The sequence below is a fragment of the Mus musculus genome, chromosome 9 (genome assembly GCF_000001635.26).
Source record: "Mus musculus strain C57BL/6J chromosome 9, GRCm38.p6 C57BL/6J".
Lineage (NCBI taxonomy): Eukaryota > Metazoa > Chordata > Mammalia > Rodentia > Muridae > Mus > Mus musculus.
In genome coordinates, this window is record NC_000075.6 from 41,739,792 (window position 1) to 41,765,559 (window position 25,768).

The following is a 25,768-nucleotide window of genomic DNA, read 5'->3' on the forward strand; positions in this document are numbered from 1 at the left end:
ATTCAAGTGCTACTGATAGTGCCAGGATTTGAACCCAACCAAATTTGAACTTGCAATTTCACATTCTGGCACCATGGTACCAAGAACACAGCATGGCTCTCTGTTACTATCAGAATGCCTTGTAGATGTTCCAAGAAGGCAAATTCGAGTTCTATAGCCATGCTTAAGCCAAAAGGCTTGGAATGCAAGAAGTTTAGTCACAAGGCTAACTTTTGTAAGGTTTGTCCATCCTTGTACTTTGACTGCAGGACAAGCTTTGTCAAACTGAGAATGGTCAAGGCAGAAGAAATAAGCTGGCCACAGACACTTTTAACATCTACTAACTAGGTCACTTCTGAGAAGAAGTAGCCTACCATTGGATCACTGGACTGGAGAAAGAACAAATGAGTTCCACTATAGGGAGATATCCTGAAAATAAGGAAAGAAATAGCCTTGGTCCTTAACATGCAGGGAAGGTATTCATGGGCATAAAGTAGGGGGAAGAACCCTAGAACTGAGAGGGGGGAATGGGTGGAAGCAGAGAAGCTACAACTCCTCGTGTATCATCACTCAATCTTCTGTGCTGCCTTCTAAATATCCCTGCGTCTTCTTGGATCACAGTAGGTACTCAACACACATACTGAACAAATTGAATGGATGATGCTCCCCATGAGCACACACATGAACGAAGCTGAAATGTGTGTAATACTGAATAATAATAACTCCAACACACTGAAGGTGACCTAGAAAAGCATGCTGGAGAATGGCTTTAGCCAGGAGCCAATCTGGTTTCTGGTGGCCCCTGTCTTCAGTCTCTCGCCATGCCATGGCATTGTCACGACGTGTGAGAGATTTGTTTAGAGTGGGGGAAGCATATTTTTGTTTGCATTTGCTTAGCACATTGCTGTCGCACATTTTGCTCTGAGATGTAAAGTCATCTGCACGCACCGGTTGTGCAGTTAGAACAAAGTCAAAACAAGCGTCAGGCGGGTTGTCAGCCACATGGCCTAGGCAGATTGTCATGCTCCTTTGCCCATGACTGCTGCTGTCTCCTGTATTCCACATTGACTCTCCTCCTTGCCCCTGAAACACCAAACCTACACATAGACCTTGACATTCCTGGGGTTTCTTACTGATTTAACTTTGTAGAAGACAACAGTTATATAAAACACAGACCTAGTCCACCAGATTAGTGATGGCTCACATGGTGAACCATCATTACATAAGCCTAAACTGCAAGCCATTTTGTGTCAATAACCCTCTCACCCTGTATCACAGCGTCTTCTGAAAACAAAAACTAATTGAGCAGTGAACACAAGCCAAATATTATTTTCTTTCTCTTAACCATCTACAAACACCTTCATTTATTCAGATCCATTTCCATTCCAAGTTACAAGGGAAGCCCCACACCTAGGGATCAACAGCAAGATTATTAGTGTTGCAAAGTACACAAGCTCTTGCCACCCGTATGGCAGATTGGATACTCAAATTGAAGCCTAATAGTTCCAAATTATTTGCTCATTTCCCTCTTTCTCAGAGCCGACTCTAGCGGCAGCACAAGTCCAAGTTAATGTCCTAATGTTTCACAATGTATCTGTGGTTCATCAGTAGGATCACAGTAAAAATCAGTGTTCTCCATCACTCAATAGATCTCTAGGCAGTGCCCACCTTGGGTCAGAAGCTACACCAGAGTTTAAGATGTAGTACACTCCAAAGCAGGCTTAGTTTACATCCTCACAGGACTTTAAGTCTACAGGAAGAACAGATAAACGTGACGGATGGTAACTGTTAGGAAGGAGAACTGGGGATGCTTGGGAGAGAGAACAGTGAGAGGGCAGAGCATGCCAAGGCTCTGTGGCCCATCAACAGCATGAGCAGTCAGAGGAGTGAGAGAAAAGTCAAGGATGGCTTGCGGAACACAGATGATGTATGGGAGAAACTTGGCAACTGGAAAAGGACTGTGAAAAATGCGAAAGCAGAAATTTTAATGGAAATTATGCCTCTTAAAGGGGAGCACCTCTAACCGATGCTCTTGGATGACTGCCAAAGAAGACATTTAGCCAAAGACAAACAAGTTCCATTTCTTGTTATATCTCATTTTATAAGCTATGGAGGCCAAATCCCATGGAGGAGTGATGAGCCTGTTCAAATTCTCAGTGCCTTCTGGCTCCTTCTTGGCAATACCAAGCTCAACCACATCCAAGTTCATAGGTTAAAAGATAGACTTGCACACCAGCTTTTACCCCTGCCATAGCAAGGCCACACTCCTAAGTGGTTATGTCTGTCTGCTTATTTTACCTTTGTTTTGAAACACTGAACCTGATGAACACGCATTTACTCACGGATTATGTATCAAGATATATCCAAAGCTATGTACCAGACCAGCACTGTAGCTCAGTGGAAGATCTCTTGCCTAGTGTGTGAAGACTCTGAATTCAGTTCCTGCCATCATACATCCAACAACAGCACCACAAAGCCATGTACCATTAACAAACCTTCAGGTATACATCCTAATTCTAGAACACCAGAGATCTACAGAATACCTTCTGGCTCTTACAGAATTGTTCTGCCCAGTTTGGGAATCCAATCAGCAGATTGCCCCCACCTATACAAATAGCCCATGGTTCTACAGTGTGAATCTAAAATGTTGCCTAAAGCCCATGTGTTAAAAGCTTTTTCTCCAAGGTGGTTCTGTAGGACATTGTATAAGAGTCCGGTAGGTCTTCAGGTAACTTGGTGGCATGTCTTCAAACATAATACTAGACCGTAGCCTCTTTTCCTTCCTTCCTTCTTTCCTTCCTTCCTTCCTTCCTTCCTTCCTTCCTTCCTTCCTTCCTTCCTTCATTTTTTTTTTTTTTAACATTCTGGTCATAAGGTGAACACCTTCTCAGGTTCTACTGTCATGATGTCCTGAACCATTACAGGCCCCAAATCATTGCAACCCAATGGCTATGGGCTAAAACTTCCCAAACTGTAAGTCCAAGAGAAGCTCATGATTTAAAGCTGAGTGTTCAGGGTGTTTTGAGAGTTTTGAAAGAAGTCAATCATCCTTCACACCATAGCTAACAAGGAGGAGCTGTGATGAGCATACCTGTCTTTGGCATCCCAGTCTCAACCAGCCCTTCATGGTTGTTTTGTTTTGATTTGTTTTGTTTTGTTTTTTGTTTTTTTCTAAGACCCAAGGCAGAGAACACACACACAACGTGAGATAGATAAAACCTTTCACCCTCACAGCCTCTTGTTTGCTTTGCCTTTTCCTCTTCCTCCTTTCCACACAGAGACATGATTTCTTCCCATTAGAACTCCTCTGACCACCTTCCCACTCTAGTCTCTGTGCCTAAATGAGTCTCCAGGTCATACCTTCCATCACTGTCCATCGACTGGGTTTTGATGTATGTCAGGGGATTCCTACAAAGAAACAACTGAGCATTTGCCTAGGGGACTAGTGACCACAATGTTCCTGTGACATGAAGGAAGGAGCTTAGTATGTGCAAGACTGTTGGGAACCCCATAGATCATATACAAAGACATTACCAAGGACTGTTTGAGAAGGCTTTCCATCCTAATCCAGCAATTGTTTGTATCTATTCCATGCCTAATGACTTCTTATTATTGACCTAGATCTATCCTTTCCCTCATTTTCTAGACATAAAGCTAATGAGATATAAACTTCTTTCTTCTTATTGAGAAGCAACAGTACATACCTAGGGATAACATAGGCAATCAGTAGAGTTTTGTTAGTTCACCATATTGGGAGCAATTGCTCACAAGTCCACAGGAAGTATATATGGCTTTAGTGATATGGCCAGAATATCCTCCAAGTTAAAGTGCAAAGGAGAGATAATCAGATTTCTATATCCTCATACATGGTCAAGCTTGTACCTATGTGTGCCATTCATAAGCCACTGAACCTGAACAATGATGTGTCTTTGGACAGTCCTGGTAGATATCAGTAGACTGAATAGACTTGCTCAAGAAGGGCATGACGTAATCATATTGTACAGTATTTCTTCAGTTTGAAAAATGTACAGCTATCTATTTTAAAGACAAACAGCTCAGATTTATGGACAGATTTATCATCCTGAACATACCAGATCTTTTCTAGACTTAAAGCTGAGCTGAGTCAGACCTAGTTAGTACTTGGATAGGAGAAAACAAAAACAAAAAAACAAACAAAAAATAAAACACCTTCATTAAGTCCTATGTTGACTCAAATTTAATGTTTTTAATTTAGTTTTGTTTTCAATACAAGGTCTCATGTGTCTCCACTCACACAGCCTCAAATTCATTATATATTCAAAGATAACCTTGGATTTTCTTTTAATAATAATTTTCCTTACTCTTGACAACTTCATATGTGTATACAGTGAAACATGGGAATGGCCATATTTGCTCCTCATTTCCCTCTCCAACTTCTCTCGTGTATTTTTAAACATGGCCTCCTCCAAAGAAATTCACGTCCCCTTTTCTATGATAATTCACTAAGTCAAATTAGCATTGCTGATATATATGGTTGTGGTGTCCTGTTCTGGGGTATGGGAAATGTACTGATGTCTGCAGATTAAGAAAGAAAGGAAAGGGAGGGAGGGAGGGAGGGAGGGAGGGAGGGAGGGAGGGAGGGAGGGAGGGAGGGAGGGAAGGAATGGGGGAGGAAGAGACAGAGACAGGAGAGAGAGAGAGAGAGAGAGAGAGAGAGAGAGAGAGAGAGAGAATCTATTCTCAGCATTTATCAACTGCCAATAGCTCCTTTGTAAAGGATGCGATGTGGAGGGAATGTCTCCATCTATGCTAGAATTTTTGATGGAGGGATCTTGTGCAGGTAATTATAACTGCTATAAGTTCATCAGTGCAATAGCCAAGCCCAGTTCAGAAGATTGTATGTCACAGCACTCCTCCCCACCCTCCTCCCCACCCTCAGCTCTTATATTCTTCCCACCTCTTGGTCTACAATGCTCTCTGACATTGTGGGTGGGAGGTGGGTTCAAGGAAGCAGTCTCATGTAGGGCAGAGCCCTTCGTGTCTTATTCTCACCCCTTTGACAGTCAGTCGTGCATCTGCCCACCGAGTGCTACGCACTGCAGGAAGCAGTATCTCTGACCAAGGCTGAGAGCAGTACTGATCTAAGAGTACAAACATAAACATGTAGAAAAATATTTAGAAATAATTTAACAATATAGCTGTACGCATGTCACCACATTGGCTCTGGGAATTGAATCCAGGTCTACTAGAAGACCAGAAAGTGTTCTTAACCTCTGAGCCATCTTCAACTCCTCAATTTCATGGTTTTTTAGTTTTGGTTTGTTTGTTTGTTTGTTTGTTTTAAGATTAATCACCACAAAACTAAGCCTCAATCCCTTATAGATGCAGACTATTTGTAAATTATGTAGAAACAAAGCTCAATGAATTGCTATTAGAGTCACCACCATGAGTTTAACATGACGTGACATGTGACTTGATGTTTGAAAACTGCTGGATCTTAGTTAGTGTAGCAGGAGACTATTTAAAGTTGGCCACAGAGTGAGCACAGTTTGGTGGAATCCTCTATGTTTGTTCTACCCCTGCCAATCCTAGGCTCTGGAGTTAGTCTCCCTCCTGAATTCTTTCCCATGCCAATGCCTGAGAAGTCACCATTTTATCAGCACACTTTGACATTCTTCTGTATTCAGTGCAGTGATACGAATTCTGCTTCTCTTTGGGAGGCGACCCGGTACCCATTGGCTCTAAAGCAAGTGTGACTGGGGCACTGATGTTAGTTACATAGTAATGTTGTTAGAAGTTCATTCACATGCTTTAGAAGAAACCAGGGGATAGAAACATAACATGGGAACATTTTCATTAAGAAACAGTGGCTTTGCAAGGGTAATTTCCAAACAGAATCCCTCCTACCAAGGTTATACATACTCCTGCCTGACATCTACCATTCCAACATAATTCTAGCTACTACACGGAGCAAAGTGAATTAGAGCGCATGTCACTGTTCTGCCATGGTCAGCTATGCTAGTACTGGACTCCTATGGATGATGAGGAAAAAGAAATAGCCAGAACATTTAGAATCTCCTAGATGGAAATTAGACTGAAAAAAAAATTACAAACCTAGTTCACTTGGAATATTTTGCACTTGACACAAATGGCCAAGAGATAATTACAATCAAACCTTGTGAAGGCTGCTTTTATAGATGCTATAAAAGAAAAAACACACACACAAACACACTGGCTAGCATGTGAGCAGGATGATATAATGGCCTATTTCATCTGTAATTTTAGCAATTATTATACATGATGAATAAAAATCTAACTGAAAGTACATTTTTATTATCTTCCAATGTGGCATGATCCAAAGGTTGATCCTGAAATAGAAGAGGCCCCTTACATGTACCAGGAACTGGAACAAAGGTATGGATCTGGACTCTGACCCCAAGCTCTTAAAGAGACTAGTGCTCATTACTCCCCTGGGAACAGAGGACGTTCTACAGTGAGATCATCTGTCACTAAAGGAGTCATACAGATAACTCCTACGATCAAAGAAACTTACCCCAAAATTCAAGTTCTACTGGGGCTGCTGGGATACCTGGTTGGCAGAACTAAACTACGCACCAAAGACCTCCTGCCTTGTGTAGGCTACAAAAGGTGTGCCAAGGCCCAACTGCTGATGTTCCTGACAGGGAAGCAGGTGACCCCGTCTCTATACTGAGGTCACAGAGTAGAGCCAGACACAAATCATCCTCCCAAAAAGTGCTTGAACAAATATCAAGAACTTGAAAGCTAGCAAAGCGAGTGCTGTGTGAACTACCTAAGCATCTGTCAGATTAGATATTATCTAGTTAGGGTGATCAGAATTTAGATTCTTTATAATAGAATGAAATCACTAGGAAGCTCTCTTAACGGCCTGGCATCTTGGGAATGCATCGAGCTATCCTTGACTGGGGTTGTTTATGACTATTGCCCTGTAAGAGTTGGTACTAGAAATAAAGCTCACTTCTGATGTCACCTGATTGAGAAAAGAAGGCATCTCCTTATTAGGAGATCTCCTGCCCATCTTAAGGTGTGTTCTAGGTACTATGGACTCACCAGCCACCCAGAAACCATGTCATTGCCTTCAGCTGTTGTGCACTCAGGCAGGCTGGCAGATCCAAGCATGTATTCCCTATTAGGAGTGGGCAACTGAAAGGAAGGGTTGGTAATCTTTCACGCCTTTGATGAGAACACAGAGTATCTACTAGAAGATAATCAGCTGCCTCTGTCAAATCCAAACCTCTTTTAAGAGTCAATTGGTTTCCTAGCCTGATCAGCACTCTTATCCATAGTCATGAGGACCATTGTCAATGGCCAGCAGCCAGGTAACACACAATTCAATTTCAAAAGGAAAAGAAATATCTTAATTCAAAAATTCATTGTACACCTATGAAAATGCCCTAATAAAATTAATTGAGGCTGGGAGACTATAACTTAGAAATCACTTTGCCCAGCTGGAACAACATGACAGATGAAAATAATATAGGTTTGGGGACAAAAAAAAAAAAGGCAACTTTGTTCAGGCTTTTGATATTTATCTCCCAGGATGCTGTCATTTCTCTACTGTGGTGATGGTGGTCCCCAGTCTGCAGAGATCTTAGCTAGCAAAGTGACTGGAAGGTGTCAAACCTCCAGAGCTCCCGTGTATCATCTGAACAGACTAAGGCCTCTTTGTTTACTCATCCCACCCCTCCCTTCCTCTTTAAATGAATAGTACCTTGGTCCCTACACTGCTGTTCCCTGATGACTGCCCTCAGAGCATCCACCTCAAGACAAGGTCCTTAGCTTTTTTATTTGAATGGATATGAAGAAAGATGTCTACATACCGAGATACTCGTGTGATGGAAAGAAGCTGAGCTCCAAGTTAGGCTTTTATAATTAGATGAGTCTTGTCTAGATATGATGCCAATGCATTTCCTCAAAAGCCAAAACACTACGTGGGTGCTCAAAGCAAGTCAAAGTAGCAGTTTGTCCCACACTTTGGTTCTTGAACATGTGTATGTCAGAATGGCTGGCTGTTCACTGAGTCTCAACCTTCCTTTCCGTGCTTATATAACTAGACAGCGCTCCCCACCTTTCTGTCTATTTGATTGTAGACACACAACCAAGCTTTGGCCAGAGGAACTCAGACACAAGCCACAGGCTTACTTCAAAGTCTGAGAGCAGAGCTAACATTCAAGTGCTATGCTCCGGGCTCCTCCTTCTCCTCCTCCCGTTTCCATCAGGTAGATGGATAGTGGCAGTTTTAGAAGCCATGTACTGAAGGTAGAGAAGAAATTGGGTCCTTGATTCACGACCTGAAAGAAAATGAGCTGTGTCAGCCTTTCCATAAGAGAAAAGAAATCTTCTTTCATGTTAGAACAATTAGTACAGCTTGGGGCTTATTTGTTACAGCAGCAAACACTATAGCACCGTGTGTTCAGCAGCCATAAAGAAGATGAAAGATGCTTTCTCAAGCTTCCCATGGACTTTAGAACATTGTTCTGCACTGACATGTTTGTCAGCTTCAGAGACAAAACTGTGGACCAGATCTTTACTAACCCTGATACAGCTCCTATTTCAATTGTGTGATTTGAAATCATCCCACTGTGGAGGATTTTATGTTAGAACTTTAAAAGTAAATGCACACCATGAAAATTCTCCTTTTGCTAAGTAGAAGGGAGGAAAGTTCAGAGTCCAAGTTGTTGGGAGAAAATAAAGTAAGGAAAGGATCTACTAGCATGAAGGCAACATGCTAGCCATATACATAGATTCAATTTGTTCATGTTGCTTTTGAAATTTTATTTATACAGAATACATACTTAATTCCTAATCGGTAGAATTGATGTATGCCACAGTAAGTTCAAGAGTGTGCATAAGTACTATCTAATAGAATAGTACATAATGAAGGGAAGGAAGGGGAGAGCTTTGACAGATACAAGCCCTACTTTTAATGAGCAGAACTATCTCTGGGTTTCAGCTTGCTCAAATAACAACAAAGGAACTTCACATGTGCAGAGGCAGTACACTTTCTTGAGAGTGCGCTTACAAATATTGGGTCAATAATTCTCCCGCAGTACTGATTCCAAGGATTACTAGACTATTAACTCCTGTCCTCCAAACAAACTTACCTTTGATGCATCTATAATTTAGCAATACATCTCTTCCTACTCAAGCCAAAAGAAAAAAAATGATTTTCAAAATGCACAGCTTTTAATTAACCCCATTATCAAAACCAATTTTATATTAAGTGCTTAAACCATTCTCAAAGATACTTAACTTTTTTCTGTGATCAAGAAATGTATTATAGAAACTGACTGTCATACATTAACCCGTTAGAGTTGATACTCACAATATAGCTCTGCCTTGTTTGTCTGTGCGCTATTTCCTTGGTTGGCATAGAACTACATAGTGATCATGCACCTCAACTCCAGATGCCCAACTCCTGCCCTAAGGACACAGGGACCCCCCATAGTTTGCTGTTCTGAGTTGGGAGAGTGGTTCCCTTATGACTCACATTTTTCAGATATGTGAGAGAAACATGAGGTCAAGTATGTCATTGACTGATTCGTTTTATTCTCAGGAAGAAAAGGTAGATTTGAGGTCACTGACGAAGCCCCTCCTTGAGTGTCTAATTATTAAATTTTAATTTGCATCTCTTAAACACTAAAGTTCTTTTTAAACTTCATGGAGAAATGATCTGCCTAATGTTGGCTGTAGAATTTAAAGGGATTCAGATTTCTTTAAAGTCTTTATTTAATTTATTAGACATTGAATGCATTCAGAGTCCAAGCATAGTTCTGAGCCTGAGAGTGGAGGGTGAGAACTTGGTAAAATTTGCCCAAGCATTCTGTGATTCTGGGTAAACTGTTTCTTATCCAATGCTCACATTGGAATGAGAATGGCTGTAGTTCCTGGGAATCTCATCCATTGTCGGCCTTGTTCTGCTATGCTGTATGTTAGTCACAGTGATAATATGCATGATAAAATTAAAGAAGAAAACTGGTTTCAGAGGTTTTAGTTGTGGTCGCTTGTCCCTATTGTAGCTGGGTCTTCTGTGTTAAGTCAAGACATCAAGATGGAGGATACCCAGTCCAGCAGATTTCTGCCTTCCCATCTGTTTGTTTGTTTGTTTTTTAGTTAGTCCCTGTGTCATTCTACAAGAACTGGAACAGATCCTGGTGGGAAAAAAAGGGGAAAGTCCCTGGATACAAAGCTGAACAATAGAAAATGCAATTGAGAACAGTTGATAATGCTTTATGTCTGACCGAGGCTTCTCAAATTTGAGAAAATGAAGAAACATGTAAAAGTACTTTAGGAATAATTCATCATCCGGGGACAGAGATTTATAACCGTTAAGTTTTTAGTGTGTTTCTTCCCTCTGCCTCACTAAAACTGATCATCACATGTTCTTTCTCCTGTGTCATTAACTGCTCTGTGCAAACATTATTTGTTCTGATCTTATGCGGACATATCATAATTTTCCAAACCTCTCATTATTTTTAGACACTTTGATTGCTTCTAAAATTTTGCTACTATGAATAACTGATGATGAATGTGCTCATACATAATCTTTTTGTGCATTCCTCATAATTTTGTGAGGGTGTATTTTTACAAGTAGAATTACCAAACGCAATAGTACAAATCTTCATGGTTCTTGGAAACTATTGTACAGTCTCTTTCTAGAAAGCAGTAACTATTCCAGAATTCATATTCATGGAAGTATTGTCAATACACTTTGCAAAATGAGATGTGATGGTCTTGAAAAGCTTTTCCTAATTTGGTAAGAACAAATAAAATTTTGATGTTTCTGTTTTCTTTGATTTCTAATGAGGTAAGATAAATGGTTTCTTCTTTAGAAGACAGACTATTCATGGGGTTTGAAAATGTGTGCTTAATTTTCAATGCTTTATGCTAACATGTTTCACATACTTCAATGCAGGCTTTCACTTTTATTTGTTATATTGATATTATTTTATATTTTTGTTATATTCTGATTTATTGTATTTATACTGAAAAGTAATTGAGTGTCATATGTGGGTTTGTAATCCACCACTTGACTTAATGCTAATTCATGCTAAATTTTCTCAGTTCATTGTGAAGGGATTTGTAGTAGACAATAAAGTATTATGGAAATTATGATTGTTCAGTTTTTTACCTTTCAAATAATTCTGCTCTTAATTCTGTTTCATTATGCCAGCATCATCTCTCGCAAATTGTGCCAACTTTGTTGAGCTTGGTATTTGACATTAATTTAACATAGAGATTCTTTTACATATTAAGAAGAGATATGTTTTTCTTATTTCAGTATAATTTATTTCAATGACAGATGCTAAGTTTTGTAGTGTTACTGACATGTTCGTGTAGCCGTCCTTAATTTTATTTTGTTTTTAATTATACTTAAGTGTGTGTGTATATGCATCAGTATGTGTGTGTGAATGCAGGTATCTGCAGAGGCCAGAAGAAGGTGCTGTGCCCTTGGAACTGAGTTATAAGCAACTGTGAATAGCTAGCTCCACATGGGTGCTGGGAGCACACCTCCTCTGCAGGAGGGAGCACAACTCTTCTGCAAGTGCTGTAAACTACTGGGCCATCTCTCCAGTCCCCACAGTTCTTGTTTTGATTGGACAGTAGATTCAGTGCTCCAATAAATGTTTATTCTTTTATTCAGGATGTATTGTTCTATATGAAGAATCTGTTCTCTAGCATATTCCTTACCTCATATAATAGCGTATTTAAGTTTCATATCTACAGTCACAAAAGAGGTGTTGCCTACAGTCCAATTTTACAAATTATAGGTAAGATTTTAATTACAGTTATGTTAGCTTCTTACATGCATCAATACATGCTCAATATTTTCTCTTTACAGGTTACACCCATTTGATATTTTGACAGATTCATTAGTGAATCTATTTTCTCCTGAATTTTTATGTGATGGATAGAACAGTTTCATAATTGTTTTCTCAAGTTTTTTTGTCACATTATTTCATCCACTCAAAATATCCATTACTTCCCCAATAAGCCTTGATTAATTGTAAACTTCCTAGAGATTCACCATTTTGTGATAGATTTCACAGTAGGAGAAAATGTTTCATTGAGATGATTTTTATGGTTACGTACACATGTTGCGTTCAGTCTTCTGTAATATTTTACTTCAAGTACGCATGATTTTCCTTTATTTCCTGATTTAAATTATAAGTCTATACATGTTAGAGGGCTTCCTAATTAATCAACTAATTTTATTTTCAAATTTATTTCTGATTTTATCTTTACAGTTTCTTATTGCCCATTTCCTTCTACATTGTTTGACTTTATTTTTTTTTCTAGCTATTTGAGGTGAAGAATTTTCTATCTACTTTGCAAAACTAAACCATTTCAGGTGATGATATTCCCTCAAATTGCAAGTTTGGTTATTGCCATCCATATATTGGTCATTAATTTGTATTGTTATCTCTTATTAATACATTTTGTGGTTACAGTTATGGTCTTTGTCATTATCGCTCGTCATTGAGGCCCACCTTCCCCTCAGTGCATGCACACCACTCTCCCATGAGCTTCTCAGCCTTGACTACTAGTACCTAAAACTTTTAAATGCCTTTAAAATTTGTTTCCGTCATAATTTTTCAGATGTCCTTTAGGTTTTCTACCCACATGATACTGTTAAACCCTTTCCTCTGGAAGCGCCATTTAAATCCAAAGAATTTACCTAAAAAGAGCTGGGGTTGATCACATTTTACTTTATAAACTAACAGTTTCCTGTGTATGCTCTATGCCTATTGTTTGGTGTACTGAGCTCTATCATTGGATCTGAAAGGTCACTCTTTACAGGAAACCAACTAGAACTGATCTCCTAGGCAGATGTTCCTTGCCTGTGGCAACAACTATTTCATTGGCATCAAATTTACAAATATAAATTCACCATATTTAATAACAGTTTTCCCTTGATCAGTTAAACTAGACTTTTGTTTTAAAAACAGAAAGTCCTCTTGTCCACCAAGCCACCCTTGATCTCCTTATGTTTAACTACATCCCCTCCGGACTTTGGAGAGCACTGTGTACATTTCGTTGTGTGCACTTCTGCTGTCAACTTAACTGTTTAAAAATTAATTTTGTTCATGTAATTTTGTGTCTCTGTGTGTATACTACATGAGTGAAATAACCTGTGGAGGCCAGGAAAATGTGTCAGATGTTCTGAAGCTTGAGTTAACAGTGGTTGTCAGCTGCCTGATATGTTGGAGAAACATGGCTGCTGGGAATTGAACTTGGCTTCTAGGGAAGAAAGTAAGAACTCTTAACTACTGAACCATCTCTCCTGCCCCCTACACTGCCAGTTTGATATGATCACTCTTCTGTGAAATATTCTATGGGCAGTACTGAGCATAATGCTAGACCATTTATAAATAGTACAGGTTTTAAAATGAGATGAACTGATAAAATATTGACTTACTCATTTTGAATTTGTAATAACCACTATGAACTTGACCTTCCATTCTCATTGGCTCTTCAGTAATTGAGCTGAAAAGGAGTCTGATGAGACCTCCTAAGAAGTAGAAATGAGACCTTCCTATGAAGTCACAATGAGATCCCAGGGTTATAGACACACAACCTGGTCTACAAAGAGTGGGTAAGTTACTCCTTGATTCTAGGGACAATGGTCATAGGACATTGACCTTAAGGAGGGCGGACCTTGTAATTAGTTTCTATTGGATAATTCAGGTTTTCTGACTTGTTATATATGTGTATGAACAGCCTCTTAATGCTCATCTGGGCTTATGTCCCAGCTCCTCCAAATGGTCTTTCCTGCCCACTGTTAGAGGAGTGGTTCTCTGTCCTCAGAAGTCTCTTGTGTGCATATCAGGCCAGTCTCTTAGTTTCTAGCACTCACCACTTTCTCCTGAAGCTTTGTCATTAAAAAAGCTTGGAACCTTTTTTTTTTAAAGGAAATAGAAAGTGCTTTTCTATCTCCCACTTTTGAGCAAAACATTGCACAATGCATGTACCAAAGAAAAATGTTAGCACGTGTGTGCATGAGAGTTAGCACATGATGGTTGTAGGTGTGTATGCATGGTTATGCAACAAACGTGTCATGTCAAAACTTGCCTCCTTCAGCAAGAAAATCAGAAAAAAATAGATGTGGGGAATTTCTGTAGAGGGTAAATTAATCCCAACCTAAAATTTTCCCCAAATGCCTCCACCCCACTTTCTTCTTTTCCCCTAATATTCAGAAAAAAAACCTTCCAGAAATTCTACCTTTCCTTTTAGAAAAGATAATCACTTTCATCATCTATTGCCAAGTGATATATGGTCTTCCTTGTACAAATACTGGAAATGTTCTGATTTCCCATGGAAGCTTAAAAATGCTGTCTATCACACTCATTCTAAAATCATTATCAGGAATCAAGAGAAACCCTCATCAACACACACACACACACACACACACACACTCACATGAGAGAGAGAGAGAGAGAGAGAGAGAGAGAGAGAGAGACAGAGACAGAGACAGAGACAGAGACAGAGACAGAGAGAGACAGAGAGAGAGAGAGCACCATATACTCATATACTCATGTACACACACATAATCACACACCCAGCCAAATACTCATATACACACAGATGACTATCTGGAGCCATGAGATGCATGTATGCCTAATAGCAGGCTCATGTATGTACCTCTACACATGCGAACGCACACGTACTTCATCCTCTCCTGTCCTGACAGTGAGGGTGGAACTTGAGGACTCTTGAAGCACAGTTGGTTTCTAATACCAGCTGCTGTGGAGTACTGGTCCAGGAAGCAGAGGGACCATGTGGCTGAATTTCAGGGTAATTAAGAATGTAAAAGGGAGCCCTGGGTGCCACTGGGCACTTAGCAGCATGTGCAAAGCTCTTCTAGCAGATACCCAGGTGGGCAAGAGGCCAACAATATCCCCACCCCGTCTCCTTTGGCAAAGGAAGCTGAACCTGCTCTGGGAAACATAAGTGGAAAGGGGTGTGGGGAGGAGGGTTCACATTAGGCAGTGAACGCATTCTGCTGTCCATGTTGAATATTGGTTGCATGCTGTTCTCCCTTAATTTGTCAAGTCTCTTTAGCAGCCTAGGCAGTCTCCTCCCTACCCAGCCAGACTAACTGCATGATGTTGCCTGCACCCCTAATTTTTCCTTATCTGTCCCCACATCTGTTGCTGGGGCAGGTGGCTTGTAATTTTAGTGAGGGCAATTCTTGCTGGCCCCACGTTTTACCTTCTATTATTTCTGGGCTTTAATTTCTGCCTAGGGTCCATTGCCACATGAGTTGCTGCCAGTGTCAGTTAACAACCAAATTTGCAAAATGATTCTTACCACCTCTCAATGCTCCCTACAGACTAATATGCATGTCCTGGGTGGTAGAATTTGATAGGGGAACAAGTTTGGGAAGAGGACCTCTAGGGAGCTGCAAGAATATTTAAGGTTGAGTGAGATTTTTTTTTTCTTTCTCCAGCATCTCGCTAGAACTACCTTGCTCCTCTGTTTCTGCTGAAAGAGCTATCCAGTGCTGGAGAGGCTGCTTGGTGTTCTGTGTTTACACAGGTGAAGGGTTGGCAGAGATATTCCCTTTTGTTTTTCTTTGGAAAGAGCATCCTGAGGGAGCATGAGAGAGTGGAGATCTTCAGCTCAGTAGAGGAGACCTTTTGCTAGCAGGCTACTGTGTTCCTCTCGGTTCAACCCGGGCTACTCAGATTCCACCGTGGTCATTGCCAGACTCCAAAGAATTCACTAAAAAAGGCCAATCTCTACTATGCCTCCAGGACTTCTGGTGTGATGGGCTATCACCAAACATGGCTCTGTCTAGTCTCTTCCTATTTAGATACTCTCCCTGAGAGCCTCCAGAATGTTCTGTGCTTGCATTTCTCATGTATTTGGCCTCTTGTCATGTTTAACAAGGATGACCAGTTGTATCTCATGACATTTTTCAACTTCTCTGTCTGGGAAAGACAAGGGATACATTCTAACACTGGACATGAAAACATGGTTTTATCTGAACAGGATATTTTCCTCACTGCTCATCGACTGTTGTCAGTCTGATCTCCATTGTCTTTCTCTTTTCTCATTGTAACGGGCTTCTAGTCAGTTATGACAGTTTGAGAGAACACAGTCCCTTGTGATGAGGGAGCTCGGCATAAGCCTGCTTCCTGATGGCAGGAATGTGTGGCTTGTTCACCTCTCCATTGATCAGGATGCAGAGATGGGGGTGTTGGCTCTCAGCTGTCTTTCTCCTTTATCTTTATTCAATCTGGACCCCCAGCTTCTGAGATTATACCATCCCATTTGGGGCAGGTCTTGCTCCCTCACTTACACTATCTGAAAACACTAGTCTCACATATACACTCAAAGATGTTCTTCACTGATACTCCAAGTGTTTCACAATCCAACCAAGTTGATGATCAAAATCAGCCCACACACCATCTTGTGAATAAGGTGGAACTCTACCTCCCACCTGCTTTGTGGTAGGACATCACTTTCTTTGGCCTTTAAATCCAAGTTGTAGTTCCAGGATTTCTTGGATACCAAGTCCACCAGGCTCTGACATTAGGCTTGCCCTGTTAGCTCTTGACGGTTCAGATCTCAGAGTTAGATCTGAATGAACTCTACCCACCCTTCTGGATCTCCCCCCCCCTCTCTCTCTCTCTCTCTCTCTCTCTCTCTCTCTCTCTCTCTCTCTCTCTCTCTCTCTCTCTCTCTCTCTGGCTTGCTGACGACAGATCTTAGGACTTGCCAACTTGTTTAATCTCCCTGAGCTGATTCCTTATAGCAAATCTCTTTTGGTATTTTCTTCCTATTCTCAAGGGAACCCTGACTGTTGGAAGTATTTTTAAAGCTTGACCTCTATGAAAGCATATACTGGGAATAGTTTAAAGTCTCTAAAAGAAAGAAAGCAATAGTCAAGCACAGTTACGTTAGGTCTGCTGAGTTGCATTTGATTTGCCTTACACTGTACTAAACAGAACACGTGACCAGCCCTGTACTGTTTGTACATGATTGCTCCTGCACTGCTGCATCACAATCCATCATCTGACATTATTTTCTCCATCTAGTTCTAGAGCATAGGATTAGTTGTTATTGCTTAGACTATTGCTAATTTTAAAGGACAATGGACGGTCATGTAGAAAGGCAGGAGAACCTGGGCTAGAATGGCTTTTAGATGGAAATAAATTTTTGCTGATGGCTTTCTGTTGAGCACTGACATAAAGGGCTTGCGGGGCTCTGGGCTCTTTCCTTAGCCTGGGAATGGTAAGCATAAGTATATTCTCCATGTGGTTATTTGATAGTTACCAAATTCTGTTGATTTTCTTCCTGATAGTTGGGATTGAACCTACAATCTTGCATATGTGAGGCAAGCACTCTACCACTGAGCTATATCCCTATCTCTTCACACACTTGGTCCTGTCCTCATAACTAATTCTCCAGGGATGGCAAATGGCATAAACTTTGAATACAGGGAAAGTCTTACAAGAACCCAGCCTCTGTGCTAAACAACTATTCAAGAAGGAGACCAAGGTGCTTCCAAGGAGGCCTTCCAAGTATGTTTCATTAGTCACTAAAGCAGAAAATAAAATCATCTGGGAATTTCTTCAAATGGTACCTGTTTTCTCTATGAAGAGACCTGCATGATTAATTCAAAGAACCAAATTAGGCTGTTATAGTTCATCTTAGTTAGGATTTTTATTACTGTGATAAAACACCATGACCAAAAGCAACTTGGGGAAGAAAGGGCTTATTTCACCTTACAGCTTGTAATTCATCTTCCAGGGACTCAAGGCATGAACCTGGAGGCAGGAACTGATACAGCGGTCATAGAGGAGTGCTGCTTGCTAGCTTGCTCTTCATGACTTGCTCAGTTCTTTTTCTTATACAATCCAGAATCATGAACCCAGCAATGGGTTGCCACAGGATGGAAGGCTGGGCTCATGAAAATGCCCCACAGGCTCACCCTCTAGTTAGTCTAGTGGGGGAAATGTTCTCAGTTGAGCGTCTCTCTACCCAAATGACTTTAGCCTGTGTCAAGTTGACATAAAACTACCAAGACATAGTTAGAGATGGAGAAGGGTCAGAATATGTTGTAGCCTTCCTTCTTTGAGAGTCATTCCCCTTGTGACACTTCACTAATTACTGTCATCTTTACAACTGAGCTTTAGGGGAGCATCTATAGGGATGGTCACATTAGTTCTTCTGAGACTAATGGTCCATTTTGAAGCATAATTGGCTGTGCAGTTGACATGTATATTTTTTCCTCACTTAGGGCCACTTTTTCTTAGCCAACCATCGTGTCTAACACTTCTAATGTGTTGTTTAACTGGTGGCTGACAATATGTTCTTAACGTTGTTACTGTGAATATCATCAATGTTTCTGATAGGAAAACCAAACATAAAAAGCATGACATGGCCTATGGGTTTAATTAAGTCTGCCCCAACTCATCCGAGACATGGCGAGTCCTTATGCGGCCTTATGGTGCATTTGGATGTGGCCTTCACAAGAAATGAGATCTCTGCAGGTGTAGCCGGTTCAGCTGAGATCAGTGGGGAAGTCTTATCTCAGCCTGACCTGACTCCTGTCTTCAAAAGAAAACAGGCATTTGAACACAGATAATATAGGGAAATAAGGAGACAAAGAACATGGACATCAGAGTGGTACATCTACAAGGCAAGGGAGGCTAAGAACTCTAGGCAGACACAATATCCAGGTCCTCTAGAACGGGACATACTGACACATTGATTTCACAATTCTAGCCTGCAGACCTGTGAGATCATAAGTTCCTATTTTTAAAAATCAGCCCTATGTAAAGTGTTTTAGCACATCATCCCTGAGAAAATAGTCCAATTCTCTTGTCCCAAGTCACAGAATTAACAGGCTTATATGCCAAGGATGTGAACCCATGCCAAACTGAATGTAAAATCCATACCCATTGCTCATAAATCTCTCTGCCTGTGGTCTAGTAAAAAGCAACCAATTCTACCAAAATGGTGAGAAATTGGGTTTCTTGAGTTCAACAGAGGCTTTCTAGCCTCAAGTGAATCTTAGGGTCTGGGATTCTGAAAGCTCACAGGCACACAAGGGTCCCATTGCGGCTGTGGTTCTAGGTTCTATTTGGTGGATTCAAAGAATGAAACCCATGGACCACAGAAGAGTGAGTTCTCAGAAAGGTTTTTGTTATAGGATTATAGGTGGGAGCTTAAGAGAGAGTAAGGGCAATTCCTGTACAGAAGAAGTGGGTCCCAGAAAACTGGATATCACTCTGGGCCCCTACCTAGGGTTAATAAAGTGTGGAGGTGGAAAATGAGCTGGTCAGTCCAGTCAGCCTATCCACAGGGAGTTTGAGTGCCTCTTGCACCTTCAGTGATAGCATGCAGGCAGGGATAGTCGCTATGTTGTATATGGGGGGAAAGAATGGGGTCAGCAAGATGGTAAAGACAGACATTTGCTATACACGCCTGAGGACCTGAGTTCGATCCCAAGAACACTTGTAGAAGCAGGAGAAAGCCAATTCTATAAAGTTGTCTTGAGTTCCCCAGACAATATTAAATCTCAAAAGCTTTTAAAAAATAATAAGAGGGATGAAAAAATAACAAGAAACCAGGTCAGGAGCTAGAGCCTCCTCTGAGCATTCTTGGGCCGTGTGTAAGGCAGAACCAAGGGCATTTGCTGCTTCTGGCCAAGAATACAAACTTATCATTGCTTTTAGGGTCTCTGACCTAAAAGGACCTCACCGGCTTCTGCCTACTGTTCTCATCATCGCTTTAGAAAATACTGCAGGAGAGATGGCATTAAAGGAAGCCCATTGCATAGGAAGAAGATGGTCTAGACAATGAGTGGGGAGAGCAGAGAAAGCCAAGCAGAAAGAATAAGGCAAGCAAGGAAGACAAGGTTGTGTTGTGCTTAGGGGGGGGGGAGAGCATTGCTCAGCCACAAGGTTGGGGGAGGGACCCATGATAAGGACATACACGCCATTCTGTAAATACCTCTATTTCCCAGTAATGTCTGGATGTATGCCTTTCTGTAGCAGAGGACCACTGAAAGTGGTCAGATGGTTACAGGCTATAATACCTGCATTACAGAAGTGCCTGCCCTGCCATTCACTGTGGGAGATTTTGTGCTATAGTCAAGCCTTTTAGGCAGAGTGAGCCAGAAGATTCCATTGACAAAGAGACACAAACACGTAGGACCATTTTCCTTGCTTGTCATTAAGTGCTTTCTCTTAATTAAGTCGCCCACTTACTCTCAACCAGAAAAGCATACCCAGAAGTCCCTTTCTAGGAAAAAGCTTATTTCTCCTCTTAGTAACTATATCCAATCCCACCCTAAAAATCCCCTAGTTTTTAGTAGGCAAATGCTTAGGGGTAAATAAGCTGAGAAGATATGGTGTTAGTTCCTTTGATCTTAAAGTGGGAAAAACATAACAGGGAAGGCACTGGAGCCTGAGCTCATGAGTGAAGTCGAAAGAGTGCTCTGTGCACCCAACACAGACAGATAAAGTCATGTCACACTGTGGAATTCTAGCAGCCCATCCTTCAATGAGGGCACATTGTGAGCTAGTTACTAGAAGGCATCCCTAGAATATCTTTAGATTCCAGGCTCTGCCTTAACTCTACGAGTGAAGACTCTTGCTGACCACTTTACAACTTGATCCAATTCAGGTAAAGACATTTACAGGATGCAAAAGAGGCTATGCAGGCAGAAGCCATTGCCATTAGAGTATCTTTCCATGAACAAGAGAGCAGTGCTGTGAATGTCCTTTCTTCCTTTCTTCTGTGCCCTCCTAGTAAAGTGGTCTCCAAATGCTGCTGGGTCTTTCTTGTTTGCTGAGGCCTTTGTCCTTTTTTTCTTTTCTCTCCATTTCCCAGGACACAGTTGACAGAGACTCCTTCGCACCCATGCTTCTGGAAGTCACTGATTCGCCCCACTACAAATTGATCCCTCTGCCTCTCCTCCGTCAGTGTGCTGTTAGGATTTCAACTACAGCCTCAGCACAGATAACATGAGAATCACCATTTCAAACCTCGTTCACTTGTTTAGTCTTCCTTGTGCCTAAAAAGCTAGGCGAAATCTCGGTGTCTTAAAACAGTACTTACTATTACTGTTATATCTCTAGATAGACTGCAAAGCTTACCTGAGTCTCACTACCTTTCACCTACTACTACTACTATCAGACCACAGCCAGGAGTCTGGGATTAGCACCCAAGACCTGATCACTCATGTGTGTGTTGCAAAGCTAAGATAAGTCAAACAACTGAGACCCTTTGGGGCATCTCTCCTTTAGGTTGCTGCTCATCACAGTCACTCCCTCTTTGTAGTTTCAGTATAGATCATGTCTTATATGGCCACTTTAGGCTCCAAATGCAATAATAGCAGGAGATGCTGAAACAGGGTAAGAACTGTATTGTCTTTTACTCCTAAGCCCAGGCACACACAGTGTGTCATCGTTATAGATGGCCCCAGAGTTGATGGGGAGGGAACATGACCCCTCTCTCAACTTCACAGGAGAGGCTTAGCACCCAGTGCAAGAAGAGCATGTGGGAATGGAGTGTATTCATGAGATCGTGCTTAGAAAATACAACCTGCCACAGTTACAAATCCAGTGTCTGGCAAAGTGCCTGGTGCTTAATGGTCTCTCTATAAATATAAATGGTTGAATGAACGAATGACCCTCATTTCCCTCTATAGACTGTATTATCTTATGCCCAGCCATAGAAGCAGCTTCTATTCTTGTCTCCTTTTCCTGCAGCCCATCCTATGTCCAATTTATCACTTACACCATTTTTTAAAGATCCATTTTCTGAAACCCCCTGCTCTTCCCATGCCTCCTTTTCAAAATCTTCACTAGTCCCTAATTGCTTACAGCAAAAAGAGGGCACTGGCTCAGTGTGTGATATTGTGAAGTTCCTAGACTATAACACAAGTCTGCATACTCACAGAGATCTCTCCCTTTACTGCAGACGAAAAGAAGTGCATCAGAAGATGCTGAAACAGGGTTAAGTGTTGTTGTATTGTATTGTGTTGTGTTGCGTTGCGTTGCGTTGCGTTGCGTTGCGTTGCATTGCATTGCATTGCATTGCATTGTATTGTATTGTATTGTATTGTATTGTATTGTATTGCATTGTGTTGTATTGTGTTGTATTACATTGTATGGACTATTATATTTCACATGGCAGCTCTTGTTTATAAAAATACAGAGTTCTTGTCCAATATAATGGATTAGAATCTCCTGCATTTTCACCAATAGAGTGGAAAAAAGGGACAGCACACAAATTCTCAACATACCATGGCTGGAGATACAGCTTCATCGGTAGAGTGCTTGCCTAGCATGCATGAATCTCTCGGTTCAGTCCTCAGTATTGAAGGAACTGGGTGTGGTCATACACACCTCTAATCCCAGCACTTGAGAAGTAGACACAGGAGGATCAGAAGTCGAAGATCATCCTTGGCTATGTAGCCTGGGCTGCACAAGCACAAAACCCAAAGCAAACAGGAAAACGAACAAACAGCAATGACAAAAACAAACCAAAAAAACCTAAAAGTGAGATCGAGAAGAAAAATGCCTAAAACATTCAGAAGCTGAGAGATAATGGAAGTTGAGTTGGTAATTGAATTAGAATACTTTCTAAGTCACAGAGTCACAGAGTTGTAGCCTTGAGGTTTAAGAACTGGAAAGAGCACAGAAAAGCTGAAAGACGGTAAAAGCTTGAATGAGAAGGAAAAGCTATGTCACCCCCATCTTCTCTGAATGAGAAGTTGAAGCAGGAAACTCTACATGTGGAACAATGACAAGGACAGATAATAGTGGGGGTGTTATTGAAAACAGAGGGAATTCGATAAAAAGAAAGTCACACACGGGACAATGGGCATCTCATTATTTCTTTTTCTATTAGGCTCATGCAGTGTTCCAAGATAAGTTGTGCCCTGTACTGCCCCAGCCTATACCACTCAAGAGCTTGGTGAGTTCTCTCTGAGGAGGAAGAATTCAGATGATTAGCTCTTGAATAATAGATTTAGAGATTTTTTTTTTCTTTAGCCTGCAAGGAAACTCACCAGAGGACAGGTCTGAAGAGGTGACCACTAGGTTATTTGGCTAAGAGGAGATTGTCCAAGACGACTTTACATTGGGAGATAGATATATAAGGGAGCAGTAGAAGGAGCCTTGGAAAAAGGAGGAAGACAATAACAAGAGGCCACCAGTAAGAGCTAAAGAAAGAGTTAAAAGGACAACAGAGAAGACAGAATGAAGCTCAGAAGTGAAGCTGAGAGTATAAAACTGAGGATAGGGGTTTAGAACAGATAACCAAAGGTTCTGTGGCCCCTAACATTAGGATACCAAGGAATTTCAGAAAGAGAGAATGCACAAGACAGAAATGAGAAAAAAAGAGAGTCCAAGAAAAAAATTCTTGAACAGAAAGACGAGAGTCTCTAGACAGAGTATCTGGAAGTAGCCATCCAAATTAGTGAACACACTCAAAGGGAAGATTTGAACATCCCAGAGAACCTGAGTGTTCTAGAGGTCAACCAGGATGACACCACTGAGCACAGAGATGAGCAGCTCGTGACAGTGGCAGGTCGGGGTCCTCAGGAAACTCTCTTCACCATCCTGACTGAGAAGACTAAAGGATAGCTTCTTTATATTTACTCTTAAGAGGGGTCCGTGCATCAGCCTCAAAGAACTATAAAACAAAATTTAAAAAAAAAATCAACCTAGAGGAGGTGAAAAAGAAGTTCCCTGTGCCAAGCTCTCTGCAGCAGATCTAGAAGGTATCAAGAGCAGAGTAGACATCAGAAATTATGGCAATTCTTCAAGGACATCTCCAACACAGAGCCTGCTGTGTTGGGTCAAAAGCTCAGAGAATATTCTGCACTTCAGGCAGTCTGGAGGTAAATTAATAGGATGCATGTTAAAAATGAACAAGGAACTAGCACAATTACTAATTCCAGAGGACATGAAATGGGATCAAAGAAAATGGGTTTCACATATACCCTGCAGCTCATGCCCGAATGGAATGTACATAATGTTTCTAATCATGTGAAGCTTAACCATAACTCATCAGAACTTTAAAATAAATAAGTGAAATGAAAGAAAATGGGGGTGAGAGTGAAAGAAAGAAAGGGGGAATGGGAAATGCTTGAAATCTGTTTCCCCTGCAGAGTTTCTACTAGGAAGCTCTTGCCTGTGTGAGGATATCTGAACCCTCTGTGTGACGCTCTCACCCCAGCCCTGTACCACCTCTGGGCTGATTAGAGCTGCCCACAACCTTGTGTTTTCCAACTGTGCCTGCTTCCCTCCTAGCTCAGGAGTGTCCCCTCCTCTCCAAGTTGGATCCTTTCTATTCTCGGCACTCTGTGAAACTCTTCATGGCCACCCCCATTTCCAGGGACCTTTCCCCCTTTTAAATTCCCAAGGCAGTCACTATGTGCACAGAGTTAGGCTTGGGGATTTTGCATTTCAGCTTTCCAGGAGATGTGTGCAATGCCTCTGTACGGGCCTTGAGGACAGATTCTCCTACTGTGGCTCAAGGGGTGCCACGGAGCTGTCTACATGGTAAGAACATTAATATTTTTTGAACAAATTAGCTAATTAATAATTAAGTTACTTTATTTGATGTCTCCCTCATGTGAGGCTTTTGTAGTTTTTTCCAGTGAACAACAGGGGTTGGTTGTGACTTTCTACTGATCTCCTGCTCCTGTGGTTCTGGGACTGTGACAACAGAATCTGTCATTTCTTAGATATCCTGCATGTTCCATGCACAGAGCACGGCACCCGGGGAGAGGAGATGATTTGAACACAGATGGAATGTTCCCACTCCAATTGGTGGCAATTTTGCTTTGGATGAGCTGTTGATAACAGAGCCTAGTGGGAAAAGAACCAGCAGATAGAGACAGTGGTCAAACCAACACTTGGCTCCTTGATGAAGAGAAAAGGCAAGAGGTCTCCCAAATCTTAAAGTATTGGGAGTTCAACCTCTCTTCCCACCCCTTCCCTTGGAAGGAGTGGGGATGGCAGGTCATGGTGGAGGTTCTGAAGATGCTAATTTAAAAGTCACATAGAGCTTGTGGTCATTTGCCCAGGAAATGATCTCCGCAGGCTCAAGAATTCGAGCATTTACTGCCCAGTTGGTGGCACTGCTTGGGGAGGTTATAGAACCTTTGGAGGTGGCACTGACTTGAGGAAGATCACTGGAGGAGATGGGGTGCTTTAAGAGTTTTATAGCTTTGCCCAAGTTCTGCTTCATTCTCTACTTTGGGTTTGGTCTTTGCAGGAGTGATCTCTGGACTTGCTGCTCCCGTTGTCAGCTTCCATGCCTCCCCCACCATTATGGACTCCCCCTCTGAAACTGTAGTCAAAATAAACTCTATCTTTCATAAGTCCCTTTTGGTCGTGGTGTTTTATTACAGCAACATCAACAACAGGCCTCACACACAAATTACACGCAAATGACTGCATGTCTAGACATGGTTGCTGTCCCAAATATATCTATATCTAAACACACACACACAGAGACAGACACACATACACACACAAACACACACATACCATACACACAACCACACACACACACACATATATATATATGGGTATATCTCCAACTGTTTTTTGAATCTAAAATCTAAAGCACTTTTAGTTTCATTTGCTGTAAACAAACAAACAAACAAAACAAAAAACAAAAACAAAAACAAAAACCAGATTCTTGGCCTCTAGTTCGAGCATGCTGTTCATAGATCCAAAGGCCCAGGAAATACTCCAAAGATCTCTTGGGAAGAAATCAGCAAATGGTACAG

At 41.3% G+C, this 25,768-nt stretch overlaps 1 long non-coding RNA gene across 1 annotated transcript; it reads left to right on the top strand.

Moving 5' to 3' along the window:
* Window positions 1–20,540: 20,540 nt before the first annotated feature.
* Window positions 20,541–25,354, top strand: Gm46143. Its single transcript, XR_001779341.1, has 2 exons — window positions 20,541–20,640; window positions 24,439–25,354. It is a non-coding gene; the product is annotated as a predicted gene, 46143 (long non-coding RNA).
* The last annotated feature ends 414 nt before the right edge of the window (window positions 25,355–25,768 follow it).